The following is a 22,557-nucleotide window of genomic DNA, read 5'->3' as shown; positions in this document are numbered from 1 at the left end:
CAAAAGCAGTGGGGAAAGGATTTCCTTTTCAATAAATGCTGCTGGGATAACTGGCTAGCCATATGCAGACAATTGAAACTAGACCCCTTCCTTACACCATATATACAAAAATCAACTTGATGAATAAAAGACTTAAAACCCAAAACTAAATCCTGGAAGACAATCTAGGCAGTACTATTCAGGCAAAGATTTCATGACAAAGACACAAAAACAATTGCAGCAAAAGCAAACATTGACAAATGGGATCTAATTAAACTAAAGAGCTTCTGCACAGCAAAAGAAACTATCAACAGAGTAAACAGACAACCTACAGAATGGGAGAAAATTTTTGCAAACTATGCCTGTGACAAAAGTGTAATATCCAGCATCAATAAGGAACTTAAATTTACAAGAAAAAAAACCCTATTAAAAAGTGGGCAAAAGACATGAACAGGGATACTTATCAAAAAAAAGACACACATGCAACCATCAACTCATTTATAATAGTGTTTTGAAAAATATAAATGTTAATTTTAATGAAGTCCACTATATTATTTCTTTTCCTTCAGAGTTTTACTTTTGTGTTCTAAGCTATCTTTCCTTACCTTTAGATCATGAAGACATTCTCTTTTATTTCTTCTAAAATGTTGCTTCTTTTTCTAAAGAGCTTTTATGTTTAGGTCTATGAGTGCTCTCAAATTTATTTTCATGTATACTGGAAGGTGTAAAGGCTGAAGATTATTATTTTTTAAAACTATGGATCTATGTTCCAGCATCTTTGTTGAAACGATGCATTTTTTGTTATAAAGTTGTTTCAGTTCTTTGTCAAAAATCAATTGATCATGTAAGTGTAGCTCTGATTTGGGATTCTCTATACTATTCCATTGAGCAATACAACTATTATATACTAGTAATTTCTTGCTAGTTCTTATGCAATTGGATAATTTTTTGCCTTGAATTTGTCACTTGTGTTCTATGTTTTCAATGTAATTGTTAATATGATCATGTTTAAATCTGTCTATTTTTCTCTCATCTGCTTTTGTGTTTCCTTTCATGTTATCTTTTTGAGTAAATTAAATATTATATAGTATTCCATTTTATCCCTATTTTCTTTTAAGATTTATTTAAAATATGTGCTGATGTTGGCTCCAGAGTTTACAATATACAACTTTAACCTTTTACAGTCTCCCATGAATTAATAAAATACTACTTCATGTATACTATAAAAACTGTATAACAATCTCTTTCCTATTACCCTCTGTATACTTTGTGCTCTTGTTGATATCTATTTTTCTACATTTTTATAAGCCTTACAGTAGAATGTTTTTGCTTTCACTTTAAAGATCATTGTTTAAAATTAAGAAAAGAGAGCAAATTTTCTTTTACATTTATATATGTATTTACTATTTACAGCATTCATTCTTCGCAGGTCCACATTTTCATCTGGTATACTTTCTCACAAACTGAAGAATTATTATCTTTAATTCACCTTCCGTTTTCAAAGGGTATTTTTGCTGGAGATAGTTAACTTTTTTTTTTTTTTAGATTTTAGAATAGGTTGTTCCATTTGTTTTCTGAATTATATTTCTTCTGATGTGAAGTCTGCTTTCCTTTTTGTGATTGTTCCTTTGAATGTAAGACGTCTTTTTATTTCTGAATACTTTTAACGTTTTCCTTTATGATTAGTTTCCTTTAATTTGACTTTGAACATCAGTGATTTGGTTTTGTTTTTCATATATGTACTCTGCTTAGGATTCATTTAGCTTCTTGGATCTGGGGGTTAGTGTTTTTCATCAACTTTTACAAAATTTACTGTTTCTTTAAAAACCGTTCTCTTCTCTTTGGAACTTCAATTAAATGCATTGTAGACACCTTGGGTTCACTGATGCTCTGTTCATATAGTAAATTTTTTCTGTGATTCATTATGAATAATTTATAATAACCTCTCTTCAAGTTCACTAATTCTTTTTCCGGCAGTGTCTAATATTCTGTTATGCCATTCAAATAAATAATATACTGTAAAATTTTATTTTGTTTTATTCAGATATTATGTTCTCTAGTTCTAGAGTTCCATTTGGTTCCCAATGAGAGTTTTGACTTTTCTTCAAAAAACATGTTTACCTATAATATCTTTTACGCTATAATTTTTAAAACACATTATAATAGTTGTTTTAAATCTGTTGACTTCTAACTTCAGTAATGAGGTCTTCTGTGGATTTACTCCTGTTGACTGTATGTATTTAAATTTTTAGAAAATTTCAGATCGTATTGATTCTTTATAAATTTCATAATTTTGTATTGTATTCTAGACTTTGTAAAATAACAGTGAAGAAAGATGTATGATTTGGGGTATTTTTTATTTTCCAGAGAATGAGAGTTTGTTATTCTAAACTGAAGGTAGAATAAGGACTGATCTTGGAGTCCTCGTAGATTTGAGTTTTACTATGGCTGGTCTGTTGTTTTGACTATATTGAGTTTGCCAGTGATTAACCCAGTTCTCCTTGACCCATTTTTGATCTTGTAAATACTTGCTTTAGAAGAGTTGAGCTGAAGTCTCAGATTTTTTTTTTTAACCTTAGATTAAACTCTAACAGGGCTTTGGAATGCCAGCCCTGTGGAATGAGTGGGTCTCTAAAATACCTTAGATTTTGAGCCCTTCTTTCACTGCTTACTTTCTCAGCAAAATGCAAAGTGGAACATGAGTAATGCGTATGGAAAAACTGTCAGGTGTTGTGATTTGCACTCTCCTTCTAGACTCAAATCCATCTTGCCAGCTCACACTGTCATCTAAGGCTCTGCTTGTTTGTTATCGCTGCAAAGTCTCCCATTCTTTGTGAGGTATGTTCCTCCATCTAATGATATCTACATACTTTCCCTCCTCCCCCCAAGGTATAGGAGTTGGCACAGCTTTTCCTAAACCTATGAAGACTCATTTCTCTCTTGAATTTAGTTTAGGAAGGCTTCTTGGTATTCACTTTTCTGTATCATTCCTATAGAGAAATGGTCTTTAGTTTTCTGGGCTTTCTTTGGTGTCCTAAATCTTAACTGGACTTAGAACAACTTTGAATAAGATATATACTTCAGAAGAGAAGTCAGAAGCTCATAGTATTTATCCGGGGGAATGCCATATCGGGTGCACCAATTATTAGGGGGACTAACCAGTTGCCGAAACCCCCAATCATGATTGGTATTACCATAAAGAAGATTATAATGAATGCATGGGCAGTAACAATAACATTGTAGATCTGATCATCTCCTAGCAGAGTTCCTGGTTGGATTAATTCTGCTAGGATTAGAAGGCTTAAGGCGGTGCCTACTATCCCCCACTCATGCAGCAACTAGCAGGTATAGTGTTCTGGTATCTTTGTGGTTAGTTGAAAACAATCAACGATTGATGAAAATAAGTGGGAAAAAATGTGAAATGGCTGAGTTAGCATTAGACTGTAAATCTAAAGACAGAGGTCAAGGCCTCTTTTTACCAGCCCTGAGGTGATTTTTCATGTTGAATTGCAAATTCAAAGAAGCAGCTTCAGTCCTGTCGGGGCTTCTCTGGCCTTTCTCCCCTAGTGGTGGGAGAAGGAGATTGAAGCCAGTTGATTAGGGTGTTTAGCTGCTAACTAAATTTTCGTGGGTTTGAATTCCATCAGTCTAGCAAGGGCTTAGCTTAATTAAAGTGGTTGATTTGCATTCAGTTGATGCAGAATAGAGTCCTGCAGTCCTTAGATCTGTTACAGAAATTAAGTGTAACCTACTTTCTAAGGACTTTGAAGGCCCTTGGTCTTATTTAACCTAAATTTCTAAGTTATAATTAGTGTTAATGGAGAGATGGGTAAGAAGAGGGTAGAGGAGATGACAAGTGGGGGAAGAGAGTATGGGTTTTGTGTTTTCGAATTGTCATTTTATTTTCATATTATTTGATATGGGGAATAGTGTCACTGAGATGGAATAAATTAGATTTATGTAAAAGTACAGGTTGAGTAGGGCCATGGTAGCTATAATAGTCAGGGTAATAAGGCTTTTTGTAATTCTTGGATGATGATTCATTTAGGCAGGAATCCTATTAATAGGGATAAACCTCCTAGAGAGTAGAATTAGTGGAATTACAGGCATCAACCATGTTAATTTGTTTCAGGCATGAGATAGTGACAGGGTTGTGGTTCTAATACTCAGGTTGAGTGCTAGAAATGTTGTTGTTAAGATGAGGTAAATAATCAGGTTTAGAATGGTAATGTTTGGGTTACAGATTAGTACTGCTATTATTTAACCTATGTGAGTGATTGAGGAATAAGCTAGGATTTTACGCAGTTGTGTTTGGTTATGTCCTCCTCAACCACCCACTATAATGGATAGGATTGTGATAGATAGGAGGATGTTCGTGTTTGTTGATGGGAAAATTTGAAACCTAATTGAGATGGGGCTAGTTTTTGTCATGTGAAGAGAAGTATACCAGATGTTAGAGAGATTCCTTGGGTTACCTCTGGGACTCAGAAGTGAAAGGGAACTATTCCTAGTGTTATTACTAGGGCCACTATTATTATTAAGGATGAAAATTGATTAATAGCGTTTATTATTGTTCATTGTCTGGAGGACAGGTTATTGGAAAGGATACCTATCAAGAGAAGTATAGATGCCATTGCTTGTGTGAGGAAATACTTGGTGGCTGCTTCTGTAGAGCTGGGATTGATTTTTTTAATTAAGATTGGGATAAGGGCTAGTATGTTTATTTCTAGGCCTGCTCAGATGAGAAATCAGTGTGAGCCTAGCATCGTGATAAGAGTTCCTGTGAAAATAGTAAGGGAAATAATAAGTTGAGCTAAGGAATTAATTAGTATGGGAAGGGTGTAATTAACATTTTCGGGGTATGGGCCCGATAGCTTATTTAGCTGACCTTACTCTAGGACGTCTCGCTCTGTCATCCAGGCTGGAGCGCAGTGGTGATCTAGGGTCACTGCAAACTCCAACTCCCTGGTTCAAGCAATTCTCCTGCCTCAGCCTCCCGAGTAGCTGAGATTACAGGCATGCGACACCAAGCACAGCTAATTTTTGTATTTAGTAGAGACAGGGTTTCACCATATTGGCCAGGATGATCTCGATCTCCTGACCTTGTGATCCACCCGCTTTGGCCTCCCAAAGTGCTGGGATTACAGGCGTGAGGCACGGTGCCCTGCTCAGCTGGAGTTTTTCACAACTTAGATGGAGTTTAGCTTCTCTGAGGGTAGATCTTAAACACTCTTTACACTGAGTTCTATTAGCTTGGGTTAATTGTTTGGCCGCTGTGGCTGGCACGAAATTAACCAACCCTAAATATTAGTATAGCTTGGTCAAACTTTCATTTATTACTAAAGATTCATCACTGCTGTTTTCCATGGGAGTGTGGTTAAGCGAAGTGTTTTGAGCTGCATTTGTGTGTGCTTGATACCTGCTCCTTTTGATCCAGGTGATCTAGAGGGCATTTTCACTGGGGCGGGGATGCTTGCATGTGTAATCTTACCAAGAGCTTATAAAAAGGCCAGGACCAAACCTATTTGTTTATGGTGTTATGTGGGCCCATCTAGACAAGAAAAGTGTCTTTCTTTGAATAATTAAGCTACATTAACTACATAAATACTTGGTGGAAAACTAAAATATGAGAAAGAAGGAAGTATAAATAGTCATTTACAGTTGTGGAAATTCAGGGTCTTTAAAGTTGAATTTGCAGAGGTTTGGCTGAGAGGATTACTCATAGAGTACGGTTGATTTAGGGTATGATATAATGGGGCAGCACTTTCAGAGGGATATGCTTACAGTATTAGTATTAGGGCGGAAACTTAGTTACATTTATTATACAAAATGGAGGAATAATTTGATAGGAGGGTCCTAAGATTTTTTAGAAAAATTACATCAATCGAGGGGTAGCTGTTGAGGTGTTCGTGGTTAAAATATGATTTCTCGGCTCTGACTGGGTTGCATTTTAGTCTCTCGTTTTAGAGGTTTGGCAAGGGTACGTTTACCTAGGTCGATGATAAAGTCAGAGATGGGAAGTGTTGCGGATTTAATCAGACATAGTTCTTGAAATTGGGTGAACGCGTGTACGTGAGCGTGCCTGCGTGAGCGTGCCTGCGTGAGCGTGCCTGCGTGAGCGTGCCTGCGTGAGCGTGCCTACGTGAGGGTGCGTATGTGCGTGAGCGTCTATTGATTATTAAGTCTTTCAAGCATGAAGTAACACTTTATGGTTATTATGCCAGCCCGGAATATTCAATATAAGCTCAGGTTCTACAATTGATTCGGCAGGAATCAAATCCGAGTTTGTCTACAGCAGATTCGGCAAGGACCAGGCCTTCCGTGACGGTGAGTGATAGCATCCCCTAAAGTTAAAAATACCAAATGCATGACAGTGCTCCCGTGACTGGTTAATAGGGTGGCAGTCACTAGTCCATCGAGATGTCTTATTTAAGGGGAATGTGTGGGCGATCTTAATGTTACAGCCCTGAAGTAACAACTAGATACCAGGTATAGTTTCAGTATAGTCACCCTTAAGTGTCATAGGCCCGAGCAAGGAGTGTAGCACCCCCGAGCAGGATGGTGATTTCTTGAGCGGGATGATTTCTGGGAGGTTGTTAGATTAAGAGACCAAAAATTGGTAGGGGATATCCATGTTGATGAGGGATGTCTTGACTAAAATGTGCTGTGTCCAATGAACAAATGTATGTAACATCAATTTACATAGTACAGGTTTTTACAGTACAGGTCAATATCCACGTGGATTACGTTTGATTGTACAGTCAATAATAGATGTGTGCTATGTCCGATGAAAGAATGTATGTACTATGTAATATCAATTTACATAGTACGGGATTTACAGTACAGGTCAATATCCATGTGGATGAAGTTTGATTGTACAGTCAATAGTAGATGTGTGATAGTCGATTAAAGAATTATTAATACATGCTTATCTGCATGTGGACTGGATTTGTAATGTATTGTTATTTATGAATGTACTGTGTACGAATAAGCAATAATAGTAATATATATTATTCACGGGGACTAGCAGTAATGCACGAAGTACATTCACAAAGAGTATAAATTCACACCTAAGACTCACATATACGATTATGAGTTCTCAGGGAAGACTAATTTTTCCACTTAGAGTTTAGTCGAAGACAGATAAATTTTATTGTCATCTCTTTCGGTTTGTTGGTTGATCTTTCCTGTGAGTCCTGAGCTTCTGGCTTTAGGTAGAATTTGTAACTGCAACAACCTAATTTTGGTGACCCAAGACCTTATGTACTATTTTTAGGTGTTTTCTAAAATCCAAACAATCTGGTTATAATTGATAGCTGTTATGTAATATCATCTCTTATCCTGAAACAGCCATAGATTTAGGTTCTGGTGATCTGTGCTTTCTCTGTGTTTCTTCTGGATATTTTCCTTTTTTGGTGAACTTAGGAGTGTATTTAAGAAGATATGTGTTACATTTATGTATAATTTTTTACAGATATATAATAACTGTAAAGTTTTTGGTTATTTCAATTATTCTATTATTGGAATCACAAGTTCCCTTTTTGCTTTGTTACTACATGTCTGTTGAGACAACCCCAACTTTCCCTTCCTCCTCTTCGGTGCTGAATGTTAAACTTTGAATGGTGTTAGTGAGTAAGCGTCCATGGTGATTCTATCAGAAGAATGTGCTCACTTTGGGATATCCTAGTTTGGAAACTGATGGGAAATATCCTATTACTCAGTAATAACTTGAGTAGTGCGCACTTCACCTATCGTTAGTCTCTAGCCATGAGGCTTGTGACCCAGTGATGACAAGACCAAATAAGTAAATTTTGGAAGAAGTTAGAATGGCTGATTTTCTGTTTGGTCTCAGGAGAATCCATAACTGACACCTTCTTGGACCCAAAGCAATAGTCATAATATCCTCTTTCCCCCAAGATACCACTTTATGAGCACAGTCTTTGGAGTCATACAGCTTGAGTATTTATTAAAACTCTGGAAGTTCTAGTTTCTTTATCAGCAGAAAGAGCATAATGACAATATTTATAGCATAGTTTGTATTTTTATTTTTTGAGGATTAAATGAAGTGTGAGGTAATGCTTGCAAAGGACTTAGTATATTGCCCAGCATGTTGTAACCTAAATTGATATTAGCTATTGTAATTGGTTAGTAGTATTAATATGCCAAATAATTAGTTGTAACAAAACATGTTGAAATCTATGTTAGGTCACAATATGAACACCAACACTCTTGATAAACAGTGATCAGGAAATAGAAGACATTATGTGCTTGAAACCCCTTTGTGCCCCACTGTAGTTGGCCAACCTGTTATCACAAGTCAGAATTTCGTGTGTCATAAGCCATGATGCTGTTTATTACTTGGATATTATTAATGCTGTATCTGGAGTGTGAGTAGTGTATTTTTAAAAGATTGTGGCCTACTATTTATATACAAGTCACTATGAGAGAATTGTATTGTGTTGTAATAAAAGAGCCCTCTCACCAGAACTGAAGTGTTGTTTCTACAACAGTGAAAGAGAGACTAAACAAAGCAAACTGGAAAAGCTGCTTGGTGTTATGTGAGCAGTTCACATTGTTTTCCTTTTTTTGTTGTACTGTGTTACCACTGGCAATCAGTGTGGGGCCTTCACTTATGAAAATATAGCTGTTGGCGTTTTAGGCTCAATTTCATTCTCAAGCTGTCATAAATGATCACATGGGAAGATAATACTCGATCGGAATTTTTTTTTTTTTTTTTTCTCATTTTGTTCTTTTATTTTCTTTGAGGCAACTTGTTGGAGAGAAGATTGAGATCTATGATATACTGCAATTCTTGGAAAATACTCAATACATTCTCAGAAATTCTATTCACACAGTAAAAAGACAGAGACAATGCCCTAATTGAATTAAAGCATTTGCAGTCATTCTCACTTGTTTCCTGCTGTTATCGCTATATGTTTTTGAACAAGAGGAAATATATGCCTTTATGAATTCTTTTTTAAAATTATAAATTGACATAATATAATTGTGTATATTTATGGGGTACAAAGTGATGTTATTATACATGTATACAATGTAAATGATTAAATCAAGGTAATTAGCATACTTATTACCTCAAATACCATTATTGAGAACATTTGAAATTTACTCTTTTAGCATTCTTAAAATATGTAATAATTATTATTAACTAGTCACTAGGCTATGCAATAGATCTCAAATTATTCCTCTTACTAAAACTTTGTACACTTTGGCAAACATCTTTCAATTTCTTTCACCCTCCAGCCTCTGATAACCTCCATTCTACTTTCTGCTTCTGAATTTGATTGTTTTAGATTTCACTTGTAAGTGATCATGTGGCATTAGTCCTTCTGTGCCTAGGTTGTTTCACTTAGCACAATATCCTACAGGTTCACCCATGTTGTTGCAAATGAAAAGGTTCCCTCTTCTGTAAGGCTGAATAGTATGCCATTATGTATAAATGCCACTTTTTCTTTCTCCATTGATCCATTGATGAACACTTACATTGATTCTGTAATTTGGCTATTGTAAATAATGCTACAATGAATATGGGAGTATAGATACTGCTTCGACATACTGATTTCAGATCTTTTGGATATATATCCAGAAGTGGGATTGCTAGATGATGAAGTAGTTCTATTTTTCGTTTTTTGAGGAACCTCCATGCAGTTTACAAAATGGCTGTACTAATTTATATTCCCACTAACAGTGTACAAGGATTCCCTTTTTTCCATTTGCTTGACAACACTTATCATTCATCTTTTTAATAGTAGCTATTCTGACAGGTGGAAGATGATATATCATTGTGACTTTAATTTGCATTCCTTTAATAATTAGGGATGTTGAGTTTTTCTCATATATCTGTAATATCATTGTGGTTTTAATTTTCATTTTTTAGTGATTAGATATTGAGCATTTTTATATATATCTGTTGGTCATTTATATGTCGTCGTCTAAGAAATATCTGTTCAGGTCTTTTGCTTATTTTTTAATCAGGTTATTTATTTTCTTGCTATTGAGTTCTTTATATATTTGAACATTAACTCGTTATCAGAAGTACAGCTTGCAAATATTTTGTCCCAATCTGTAGGCTGTCTGTTCACTCTAATCATTGTATCCCTTTCTGTGCAGAAGATTTTCAGTTTGATATAATCTCATTTGTCGAATTTTTCTTGCGCTGCCTGAGCTTTTGCAGTTAAATCCAAAAAGTCAGATATCAGACTAATGTAAATTTCCCCATGGTTTTTTATTTTCTAGTAGTTTTACAGTTTCATGTCTTATGTTTAATTCTTTCATTGATTTCGAGTTGACTTTTGTATATGATATGAGATGAGGGTCCAAATTCATTTTTTTGGAGGTGAATATCCAGTTTTTCCAACAAACTTTGTTGAAGAGACTGCCTTTTTTGCATGTTTTTGGCATCATTGCTGTAAATCAGTAGACCGTAAATACATGGGCTAACCTTTGGGTTCTCTATTCTCTTCCATTCATTGATGTGTCTATTTTATGCTAGTACCATGCTGTCCTAATTACTATAGCTTTGTAATACTGTTTGAAATCAGGTAGTGTGATGCCGCTAGCTTTGTTCTTTTTGCTTAAGATTGCCTTGGATATTTGTGTGTGTGTGTTTGTGGTTCCACATATATTTTAGGTTTGTTTATTCTATTTCTGTGAAAAATTATATTGAAATTTTGATAGGGATTGCATTCAACCTGTAGATTGTTTTTGGTAATATAGACATTTAAAACATATTATTTTGTTCAATCCATGAACAGGGAATATCTTTCCATTCATTTGTGTCTGCAATTTTCTTCGTCAGTGTTTTATACTTTTCAGTGTACAGATCTTTCACCACGTTGATTAAATTTATTCCTAAGCATTTTAGGGATTTTTTGTAACTATTATAAATGGGATTGTTTTCTTGATTGTTTTTAATGCATAGTTCATTTTTGTTTATAGAAATGCTATTGATTTTTTATGTTGATTTTGTGTCCTGCAACTTTACAGTATTTATTCTAACAGGTTTTGGTACAGTCTTTAGGGCTTTCTATATTAGATCATGTCGTCAGCAAAGAAAAAAAAGATAATTTAACCTCTTCCTTTCCTATTTTGGATGTCTTTTATTTTTTTCTCTTGCCTAATTTCTCTGGCAAGGATTTCCTGTACTATGTTGAATAGAATTGGTGAGAGTGGGTACTCTTGTCTTAGTCCTGATCTTAGATGGAAACCTTTTAATTTTCTCCACTGAGTGTAATGTAAGCTGTGGGCTTACTGTATATGGTCTTCCTTGTGTTGAGGTACATTCCTTCTGTACTTCATTTGTTGAGAGTTTTTTTTTACCATGAAAAAATGGTGAATTTTGTCAAATGCTCTTTCTACATTGGTTGAAGTGATTATGTGTTGTTTGTTTCTTATTTTGTTAATATTTTGTATCACATGTATTAATTTACATATATTGAGTCATGCTTGCATCATAGAGTTAAATCTCAGTTGGTCGTGATGAATAATCTTCTTAATGTACTGTTGAATCTGGTTTGGTAGTATTTTGTTGAAGATGTTTGCATTTATGTACATTAGAGATATTGGCCCTGTAAACTAATTTTTTTTGTAATATTTTTGTCTAGTTTTGGTATCAGGGTAGCACTGGCCTTATAAAAGGAGTTTGGAAGTCTTCCCTATTTTTTAATTATTTGAAGAATTTGAGAAGAATTGGTAATAGGTTTTCTTTAAATGTTTGGTAGAATACAGCAGTGAAGCCATCAGCTCCTGCTTTTTTCTTTGATGTACTTTTTATTACTGGTTCAATTTCTTTTTTTTTTGTTTTTTTGTTTTTTTGTTTTTTTGTTTTGAGACAGAGTCTCGCTCTGTCGCCTGGGCTGGAGTGCAGTGGCCGGATCTCAGCTCACTGCAAGCTCCGCCTCCCGGGTTCACGCCATTCTCCTGCCTCAGCCTCCCGAGTAGCTGGGACTACAGGTGCCCACCACCGCGCCCGGCTAATTTTTTGTATTTTTTAGTAGAGACGGGGTTTCACCGTGTTAACCAGGATGGTCTCGATCTCCTGACCTCGTGATCCGCCCGTCTCGGCCTCCCAAAGTGCTGGGATTACAGGCTTGAGCCACCGCGCCCGGCCTACTGGTTCAATTTCTTTACTCATTATTGAACTTTTTAGATTTTCTATTTCTTCATGATTCCATCTTGCTGGGTTATGTTTCTAGGAATTTATTTCTTCTAGGTTATTCAATTTTTTGGCATGTAATTGTTCATAATATCTTATGAACATTTGTATTTTTGTGATGTCAGTTGTAATTTCTTTCCTTTCTGGTTTTATTTGAGTCTTCTCTATTTTTTTCTTAGTCTAACTGTTTTCCAATTTAGTTTATTGTTTAAGAAAACCGGCCGGGCGCGGTGGCTCAAGCCTGTAATCCCAGCACTTTGGGAGGCCGAGACGGGCGGATCACGAGGTCAGGAGATCGAGACCATCCTGGCTGACACGGTGAAACCCCATCTCTACTAAAAAATACAAAAAAAAAAACTAGCCGGGCGAGGTGGCGGGCGCCTGTAGTCCCAGCTACTCAGGAGGCTGAGGCAGGAGAATGGCGTGAACCCGGGAGGCAGAGCTTGCAGTGAGCCGAGATCTGGCCACTGCACTCCAGCCTGGGCAGCAGAGCGAGACTCCGTCTCAAAAAAAAAAAAAAAAAAAAAAAAAAAAAGAAAAAAGAAAACCAACTTAGTTGTGTTGATTTTTAAAAATTCTTTTTCTAGTGTCCCTTTTATTTATTTCTGCTCTGGTTGTTATTATCTCCTTCCTTCTACTAACTTTGGGCTTAGTTTGCTTTTTCTTTTTTTAGCTCCTTGAGGAACTAAGTTGTTTGTGTTCTTTCTTCTTTTATGATATAGGCATTTATAGCTATACATTTCCCTCTTAGAACTGCTTTTGCTATGTCCCTTAAGTTTTGGTATGTTGTGTTTTCATTTTCATTTGCCTTGAGAGATTTTTAAATTTTCCTTTTTATGTATTCTTTGACCAACTGGTTGTTCAGGAACATGTTGTTTAATTTTGACATATCTCCTGTTATTGACTCCTAGTTTTATACCATTATGATCAGAAAAGATACTTGATATGATTTCAGTCCTCTTAATTTGTTCAAACTTATTTTATGTCCTAATGTGTGATCTATCCTGGAGAATGTTCTGTGTGTACTTGAGAAGAATGTGTATTTTGTTGCTGTTGGATGGAATGTTCTACATATGTCTGTTAGGTCCATTTGGTCTAAAGTGTAGTTCAAATCCAATGTTTCTGTGTGAATTTTCTGCCTAGATAATCTGTACATTATTAAAAGTAGAGTATTGAAATCTCCTAGTATTATTGTATTGTATTCTAGCTCTCCTTGCAGATCCTTTAATATCTGCCTTATATTTTAGGTGCTCTGATGCCTGATACATATATATTTGCAATCCTTACATCCTCTTGATGAATCAACTCCTTTATCATTGTATATTATCCTTTCTTGTCTCTTTTTTAAAATTAGATTTTGTCTGATATAAGTGTTGCTATCCCTGCTCTCATTTGATTTCCCTTTGCGTGGAATATTTTTTCTTCCCCTTCACTTTCAGTCTATGTGTGTCTTTAAAAATGAGTTGAGTCCCCTTCTAGTTAGCATATTCTGTTTAAAAAAAATCCATCCAGCCACTCTGTCTTTAATGTAATCAACTTATGTTCAAAGTAATTATTGATAGGTGAAGACTTCCTGCTGACACTTTGTAAATTGCTTTCTCCTGTCTTCTTTGTTTGCTGTCTTTTGTGAATTAATAATTTCCTGTAGTGGTATGCTTTAAATTCTATTGTGTTTTGTGCATCTAACACAAAGGTTTATGACTTGTGGTTACCACAACGGTTACATAAACCATAATATACTTAAACCAGGCCGTTTCAAGCTGATAACAACTTAACTTTGGTTTTATATGACAATTCGACACTTCGCCTACCCCTGCATTTTGTATTTTTATGTCAAAATTTGTATCTTTTGATAATTTATATCCCATATCAATTTAATTTGACTATAGTATTTTTAATAGCTTTCTCTTAATCCTAATAGTAGAGATAAAATTGCTTGTACACCATCATTACAGTTCTATAGTGCTCTGAGTATTACTTTGCATTACTTATACTATGAGTTTGTGCTCTCATCTATTTTATGTTATTAATTAGCAACCTTTTATTTCAGGTTAACAGAACACCCTTTTTCAAATCCTATAAGACAGGCCTAGTGGTAATGAATTCTTAGCTTTCATTTGCTTGGGAAAGTTTTTATTTCTCCCTCATTTCTGAAGGACAGCTTTGCCAGGTAAAGGATTCTTGGTTGACAGCATTTTTCCTTCTGCACTCTATCATCCTACTCTCTTATGGTCTGCAAGGTTTCTGCTAAGAAATCTTTTTTTTTTCATTAATTGATTTGTTAATGTATCCATTCATCAAATTATTATCAAGAAACTCCTATGAACTGAGATTACAATGCCTAACATGTTATAGATGCTTAATCAATGGTGGATATTATTATTAATAAATCTTTTGATTGCTGTATTGAGACTCCCTTGTATATAAAATGTTTCTTGGCTGGGCACGGTGGCTCACACCTGTAATGCCAGCACTTTGGGAGGCCGAGGCAGGTGGATCACAAGGTCAGGAGATAGACACCTTCCTGGCTAACACGGTCAAACCCTGTCTCTACTAAAAATACAAAAAATTAGCCAGGCATGGTGGCGGGAGCCTGTAGTCCCAACTACTCAGGAGGCTGAGGCAGGAGAAATGGTGTGAACCTGGGAGGTGGAGCTTGCAGTAAGCTGAGAACGTGCCACTGCACTCCAGCCTGGGTGACAGAGCTAGACTCCATCTCAAAAAAAAAAAAAAAAAAAAAAAAAGTTTCTTAGTTCTCGCTGCTCCCAGATTTTTTTTTTTTTCTCTTGATTCTTGATATTTTATTATGTGTCTTGGTGAGCTTTGTTTGGGTTGAATTTGATTGGAGACCTCTATACTTCCTATACATGGATATTAGTAGCCTTTTCCAGATTTGAGAAAAATTTATCATTTCTTTAAATACGCTTTCTGGCTCTTTTAATCTTTGTTCTCCTTCTGAAGCTTATATAAATTTACTTCTCTTACTGGTGTTATATAATTCCCATAGACTTTGTTTATTTTAAATTAGTGCCTCTTTTTGCTTCTCTGGGTAATTTCAAATGTTCTAGCTCATTGATTCTTTTGCTTGACTGAGTCTATTTTTGAAGCTTTTTTTTTTTAAGACAAAACCTCATTCTGTTACCCAGGCTGCAGTGGCGTAATCTCAGCTCACTGCAACCTCTGCCTCTCAAGTTCAAGCAATTTTCCTGCTTCAGCCTCCCCAGTAGCTGGGATTACAGGCATTTGCACCACACCCAGCTAAATTTTTTTGTATTTTTAATAGAGATGAGGTGTCACCACATTGGCCAGGCTGGTCTGAAACTCCTGGCTTCAAGTGATCTGCCTGCCTTCCAAAATGCTGGGATTACAGGCATGAGCACTGTGCCTGGCCTAGAATTTCATTTTTAAAAATTGTTTCTATTTATCTATCATCTTGTTTTGTTCTGCATTGTTTTCTAAGTTTCATTTAATTTTCTATCCATATATTTTTGTAGTTCTCTGGACTTCTTTAAGAGTAGATTATTCTGAATTATTTGCTATTTCATACATCTCAATTTCTTTAGAGACCATTATTGAGGTTTTGGTGGTATATTTTTTTGGTGGTGTCATGATTTCCTGATTCTTTGTAATCCTGTGTCCTTGCATTGACATCTATGTATTTGAGGAGACAGTCATCTCTTCTGGCCCTTTCAGGTATTCTCTGGCAGGGATGGACCTTCATTATTTCATCTAGCCTGTGACTCTAGTTGTTCCAGCTAGTAACAACCCTAGACAGACAGAGCTTGCTGTTGGGTTTTCTAGTTGCTTAGGTTGCTTCATTTGCTCTGAGATCAGGTGGGCCTGCTAGCTGAGCTATCCTGCTTGATGAGACCATTGGCTGGGTGCTACAATTACTTCTGATTGAGCAGGGCTGAAGAGTGTATTTCCTGGCCAGGGGGAAATGCTATTTGGGTTCTGCAGTTGGGCAGGGCTTCAGGCTGAGATCTGTGGTCAGGTAGAGTTGCTGTTCTGTACAGATGGGTCCAGGGGCTGTGTTTCATAGAAATGCATGGTTGAAGTTTTCTCGCTGCCTGGGCATGGACATTGGGCAGGTCCAACCCCTTTACCCCACAGAAATGCACTGTGGTTCTTTAACCTGGGCAGAGAATTGGGGTGGGTTCTGAGGCTGATCTGAGCCACTGTTTAGACTCTCAGGTTGGGCAAGTCTCGCCCATGCACTCTACTGATATGCTTGGAGGTGGGAATCTCCCTTCGTGGGTGGGGCCTTGAGGTTGGCTGTTGGCTAGATGTCTAGGGATTCAAGCCAGGTTGAACTTCCTATCATGTTTCTTGGAGTGACCAGCTCAGTTTTGTGGGTAAGGTATGCTATTGGCCAGCGTCATGATCAGGTGCCACTGCTACAAGGAACACAGTACTACCACTAAGATCTGCATGCTGGTTGCTGTGAGCTCTGCTTCCTTTCTCTATTTCTGTCTGGCCGCAAGTGGTCTGGCTTTGCTATTTATTAGTCCTGATGTTTCCGATAGAGAGAGAGAGGAGTGAGCTTCCTGGGAAGCATCTCTGAATGATAGGGAAGCTAGATGTCTGCCTCTTGTTCTTTTCCCACTGTATAAACTGTGATTCCCAGACATCCTCCTCTCTGTCACTGTGCCAACTTGAGGGTGGAGAGGGACGATACAGTCAACATGAGGCTCTTCTTATCCCTTGCTGGTTTATTCAGTTCTGTGGTCCACATGAATGTTTCCGTCACATTCCCAAGTTTTAGGGTGTTCTTGTCTGTGGATAGTTGTCAGTTGGACTTTCTGTGTGTGGGGATGAATGAGGCCTGAGACCTCCTATTCTTCCATCTTGCTGACATTACTCCTTACCTTCATGCATTTTTGCCACAGATGTGCAACCAGATTGAATCAATATTTTAAATCTAAATTCTGGTTTATGGGACACACAGTTTAAAAGCGGGGGAGCAATCAGATGCATGCAGAAAGTAGGACATTATTCTAAAGGACAACTGGCCCTATCTCTGGAATGCTACAGGAAAAATGAGGGGGACGGAAAGGGGAATTTTCTAGATTACAAGAGACTTAAGAGACATAATGACCAATTGAAAAGGAAAATGTGGTAATTGTTTGAACCCTGGTTTAATCGAGTCAGCATTTTTGAGAAGCTAAAATTCAATACAGACTGGATATTAACTGTTAATTGAGAAATTCTTGTGAATTTTGGTAGATTTGATAATGGTATTGTGATTAAAGAACAGAATATGCTTACTGAGTTTTGTTTTAGAATTGCATATTGAAGTACATAGGGAAGATATGTTATCATGTCTGTTATTTACTTTATACTCTTTCAGCAAAATAATACATGAAGCAAAAACTGCAAAATTTTTGCAAAAATGGTTAAATGTGGGCATTGAGCATACAGGATTCATTATAGTATGCTCTACTTTTCTGTAAGTTTCAAAATGTTCTCAATAGAAAGTAGAAGAAAGAAGTTTTCATGGTACTACTCCTCTTAAAAACAGTGATATTTAAAATATTTTTTGAAATGAGAGACTCATAATGCATAAAATGAGAAGCCAAAGTAGTAGACTAAATAAAAGTTAACAGGATGAAAAATATCTTCAAAGCAGAACCGTCAGACACATTGCTAACTATTTAGAGGTATTTACCTTTTCCTGTAAAGGGGACATTCAATTTATGAACCTATTTGGTAGTGCTTTTTAATAGGTATGGGGACTAGAAAGATCAATACCAGATTCTCCTCGGAAGAAAAAAAAATTATACAGACTTTCAGACCATGAGCTTGGTCCTTTAGTAGAGGAAACTGTCTTCATGCATTGGGAAGACCCCAGGTTTTGCCATTGCATGGCACTGAATTTGACTACTATTATTTTCTAGCAGTGTGACCTGGAAAGCAAATTTCTTATATTGAGTTTCAAATATCTTGTCCATGAAATGGGGATAATAAAACTTAACTTCCAGGAAATACTGTTAGTATTAAATGACGTTGTGTACATAAAGAGTTTAACACAGAAATGAATGAAATTTAACTCAGCTTTTTGTGTTACTGTTATTGGAGGTTCATTAAAGGCAAGTAGAAATCAGGAACTCAGAAGAGGTGAGATTTGAGTTGAGCCTTCCAAAATGAGAGGATTTCAACAAATGAAGATGGCAGCACAGGGAATGTTCCACATGTGTTGAAATGATGGCAATGATTGGTACATGCCATGTTTAGAAAACCACCATGATAATTGGTTCAGCTTCTTTTTTTTTAAAATTATACTTTAAGTTCAAGGGTACATGTGCACAAAATGCACGTCTGTTACTTTGACGAGTTGAGAGAAGAAGACTTCAGATGATCAAACTTCTCTGAGCTAAAGGAGGAAGTTCGAACTCATTGCAAAGAAGCTGAAAACTTTGAAAAAAATCAGACGAATGGCTAACAAATAACTGGTGTAGAGAAGTCCTTAAATAACCTGATGGAGCTGAGAACCATGGCATGAGAACTACGTGATGAATGCACAAGCTTCAGTAACCGATTCGATCAACTGGAAGAAAGGGTATCAGTGATTGAAGATCAAATGAATGAAATGAAGTGAGAAGAGAAGTTTAGAGAAAAAAGAATAAAATGAAACGAACAAAGCCTCCAAGAAATATGGGACTATGTGAAAAGACCAAATCTACATCTGATTGGTGTACCTAAAAGTGACGGGGAGAATGGAACTAAGTTGGAAAACACTCTGCAGAATATTATCCAGGAGAACTTCCCCAACCTAGCAAGGCAGGCCAACATTCAAATTAAGGAAATACAGAGACCGTCACAAAGATACTCCTCAAGAAGGGCAACTCCAAGATGCGTAATTGTCAGGTTCAGCTTAATTTTAATATTAAGTGTCCAAGAATCATGAAAAAATAGTTTGGGGCCCGATTATTGTTCCTTTAAATTGGTTAGTCCGAGAAACTTGGACTTGATTCACAATACTATTTGAAGAATTGAATGGTTTTGACAAGCTTTGACATGGTTGGAGTTGTATTTTGAGATCAATCTCGCAGTAAGATTCATGTTGTTCTGTGAAATCTGAACTCAAAGATGCTGTGGCAGATGCTGCTGATCCCCTGCCCAGTAGATCCCCTCCCCTTCTTTACAGGACACTGGTTTTGTTGGGGATAGTGATGCAACAACATAAAAAGGAAACAGAAAACAGTTTTTAAAAAGTGACCACATTTGCATTTCTCCTTTGAAGAAAGGAATGGCAGTTTCTAGTTTTAGCCACTGTCATATAAGCTGAGATCTTAGAGTGGGTCTTCCAAAAATGCTCTTCAAAAGTAGAAGTAGCATTCAGTGATTAAACTGCTTAAGACCTTGTGGATATAAGCATGGAAAGGCAACAGTGTCTTGAATTCCTTATACTGTGGAACCACCACATTATCCCACTGCCTACTGCCATCCCTATTGTGATGTGACAGAAAAATAACTCCCTATTTGCTTTCCAAGTTGCTGTATATATGGCTAATGTTTTGTGTTACGTGTAGCTGAATCCAATCTGTAACTGATGGATTATCACTCACTAGGAAGTTTTGCATGGGTGAGAAGCAAATGAGAAGCAGTATGAAGCTGGACTGTGGTAGTGGCAGCATCAATAGAGATGGAAAAGAATAGTAAACAGGAGATACATTTGGGGATAGAAATCATAAGACAATTACTGTTTGAATGTGTGGTTGGAGGGAAAAGGAAGGAATCCAATATAAATTTAAGTTTAAGCTTGGGTGACCAGGAAAATGGTGACATCATTTACCAACTGAAGATAATTGTAAGAAAAGAAGGATAGCTCAAGTGATATATACATGAAATAAATTAAATGTTAGATGATAGCATTTTACTCAAAAGTCTGAAAACTCTAAGAACTAAATCAGTAGTATCAACTCTCAAGCCCTTAGAAAGCCTGGCAGAACAGAGGAAGGAATGGCAAGGAGTCTCCTATTAGATTGCAGGGTTTCCATTTATTCTTCCCAATGTGATGAGCCATACTAACTGGTCAAAAGTTTTAAACATGAGTTTAAGCTACATTCGGAACATGTGTGATTATTTCCTCTGGGGCAAAGTGGCTAGAAATATAGCTTGCTTAGCCAAGGCGTAGGTCTGCTTTCAGAGTAGAACGTAAGCTCGGTGACCTCTGGATGTGCTTTATAGTTCTATGATTCTATAATTATCTTGGGCTTCAAATCACTTTCTAGCGAACAGCAAATAATTCTTACTAATAAAACACAATTTGAAACTGAGAACTGAAATTACACATTTTCAATAAAGTGTTGTAATAAAGGTAGCAACTGTAGATCCCCTCCAGGAATAAAGGGCTAAATGTATTGGTTGGCCGCTCGTGCAAGACACAGCTAAGGTCTACGTTGATTCATCATGCAGGAGATAGGGATGCTCTATGTAAGTTTTAAAAATAAACCTGACTGAAAATGAAAGAACTAAAAGGACATTGTCATTCAACCGTGGAATCTCTACTTAACATCAATAAGTGCTCTAAAGTTTAAATTATGCATTAGCCCCACTGAGAAACTGCTGCCTGATTTTAGTTCCTGTATTCAGCTCCTTTCTGAAATCTCTTTCTTGGTACTGTGAATAGAAATCTCTCTCTGGGTTCTTTACAATTTTGCCAACAATGAGAGACCAATTCTATTAGAAAAAGATAGGAAGATATGAGGAGCTCTCATACCAATAAAAGTTTATCCCAAGTTCCACAGATTCAGAGGAGCAATTATTTGAGCAATTTTGTTTTTTAGAGGCCTCAAGCATATGACAGGGAACAATTATTAACATAAATGATTTATGGTACAGTTATTGTTTTTTTAAAATTGTATTTCCTACAGAAGCTTGTGATCTGAAACGTAGGGCTCATATAAATGGTAAAGTGAAATGATTCTTAAAGCATCTCCAGGTATATTCCTCCAAAAATTATTCCATGATCAGAAAAGTTTGGGACATTCCATTTAAATAAAATCACTGTTTCTTTTTTCTTTTTTTGTGATTCTTGTGAGAGCCTTTATAAAGCCCCATGACCCACCAAGAAAGGAATAAGGAAGTAGCATTTACATCTTGAAATTACTTTAATAAATACTAAATATTTTAATGAGATTATTAGAGATAGAGTGTGATCAACATTTTAAAAAAAGTTTAAGTAAACACTGACTTGACACTTTTTTTTAAGATCAGAAAACTAAGGCTCAAAAATATAAAGTATATTTTAACAGATTGATGTGGGTTTTTTTTTTTTTTTTTTTTTTTTTGAGACTGAGTCTGGCTCTGTCGCCCAGGCTGGAGTGCAGTGGCCGGATCTCAGCTCACTGCAAGCTCCGCCTCCCGGGTTTACACCATTCTCCTGCCTCAGCCTCCCGAGTAGCTGGGACCACAGGCACCTGCCACTTCGCCCGGCTAGTTTTTTTGTATTTTTTAGTAGAGATGGGGTTTCACCGTGTTAGCCAGGATGGTCTCGATCTCCTGACCTCGTGATCCGCCCGTCTCGGCCTCCCAAAGTGCTGGGATTACAGGCTTGAGCCACCGCGCCCGGCCTGATGTGGGTTGTTTTTGTTTATCATTATTTCTTTTGGGAATTGCTCCTTCCTAACCTCGCTCCCATTTTGCACATTTACAGTTGTAGCACAGCCATCTGGATAGTTGGATTCCAAGCTTCTTGCCACAGTATATTAGACCATCCATGAGCACCTGATCCAGATTGCTCTAATTGAATTTCTTTCCTTGGGAGTATGATATTGAGATCAAGAAATTCAGTCTTTCCCTCTTTCTCTTGCTTACTTTATCACTATAAAACTAGACATATAACATATAAGGTGTAAGTAATATGTTTTTAGTCCATGTGGACCAAAGAAACAAAGAAAACCTATCTGGAGGCTGAAAGAATAAAAGGCTGGGCACAGTGGCTCACACCTGTAATACCAGAACTTTGGGAGGCTGAGGTGGGTGGATCACCTGAGGTCAGGAGTTCGAGACCAGCCTGACCAACATGGTGAAACCCCCGTCTCTACTAAAAATACAAAAATTAGCTGGGCCTAGTGGTGGGTGCCTGTAATCCCAGCTGCTCGGGAGGCTGAGGCAGGAGAATCGCTTGAACCTGGGAGGCAGAGGTTACAGTGAGCCAAGACCGTACCACCACACTCCAGCCTGGCTGACAAGAGCGAAACTCCATCTCAGAAAACAAACAACCAAAAAAAAAAAAAAAAAACCCAAAACATAAATGTACAAGAGGAGAGTACACAGGCTAACTTAAAGGGTTTTAAGGTCCTTTTCCCATTTTGTTCACCTATATCCCTCCCCATGGGTTTCCATGATTCCCTTGTAACTGTGGTGGATTCCTTTTATCTTAAGGTTGAATTTTTTCTGTT

The 22,557-nt window shown here is 36.8% G+C and overlaps 1 long non-coding RNA gene across 6 annotated transcripts in view; it reads left to right on the top strand.

The window, feature by feature from the left end:
- The first annotated feature begins 6,157 nt into the window (after window positions 1–6,157).
- The window catches only part of LOC105498723 (uncharacterized), a 157,014-nt gene continuing 140,614 nt past the window's right edge, over window positions 6,158–22,557 (top strand). For all 6 annotated transcript variants that reach the window (XR_011612418.1, XR_011612414.1, XR_011612417.1 and 3 more), the window contains exon 1: window positions 6,158–6,306. This is a non-coding gene — a long non-coding RNA (uncharacterized lncRNA). The remainder of the gene's footprint in view (window positions 6,307–22,557) is intronic.

The sequence above is a fragment of the Macaca nemestrina genome, chromosome 14, assembly GCF_043159975.1.
Source record: "Macaca nemestrina isolate mMacNem1 chromosome 14, mMacNem.hap1, whole genome shotgun sequence".
Taxonomy (NCBI): Eukaryota; Metazoa; Chordata; class Mammalia; order Primates; family Cercopithecidae; genus Macaca; species Macaca nemestrina.
This window is presented reverse-complemented; position numbering and strand designations above follow the sequence as displayed.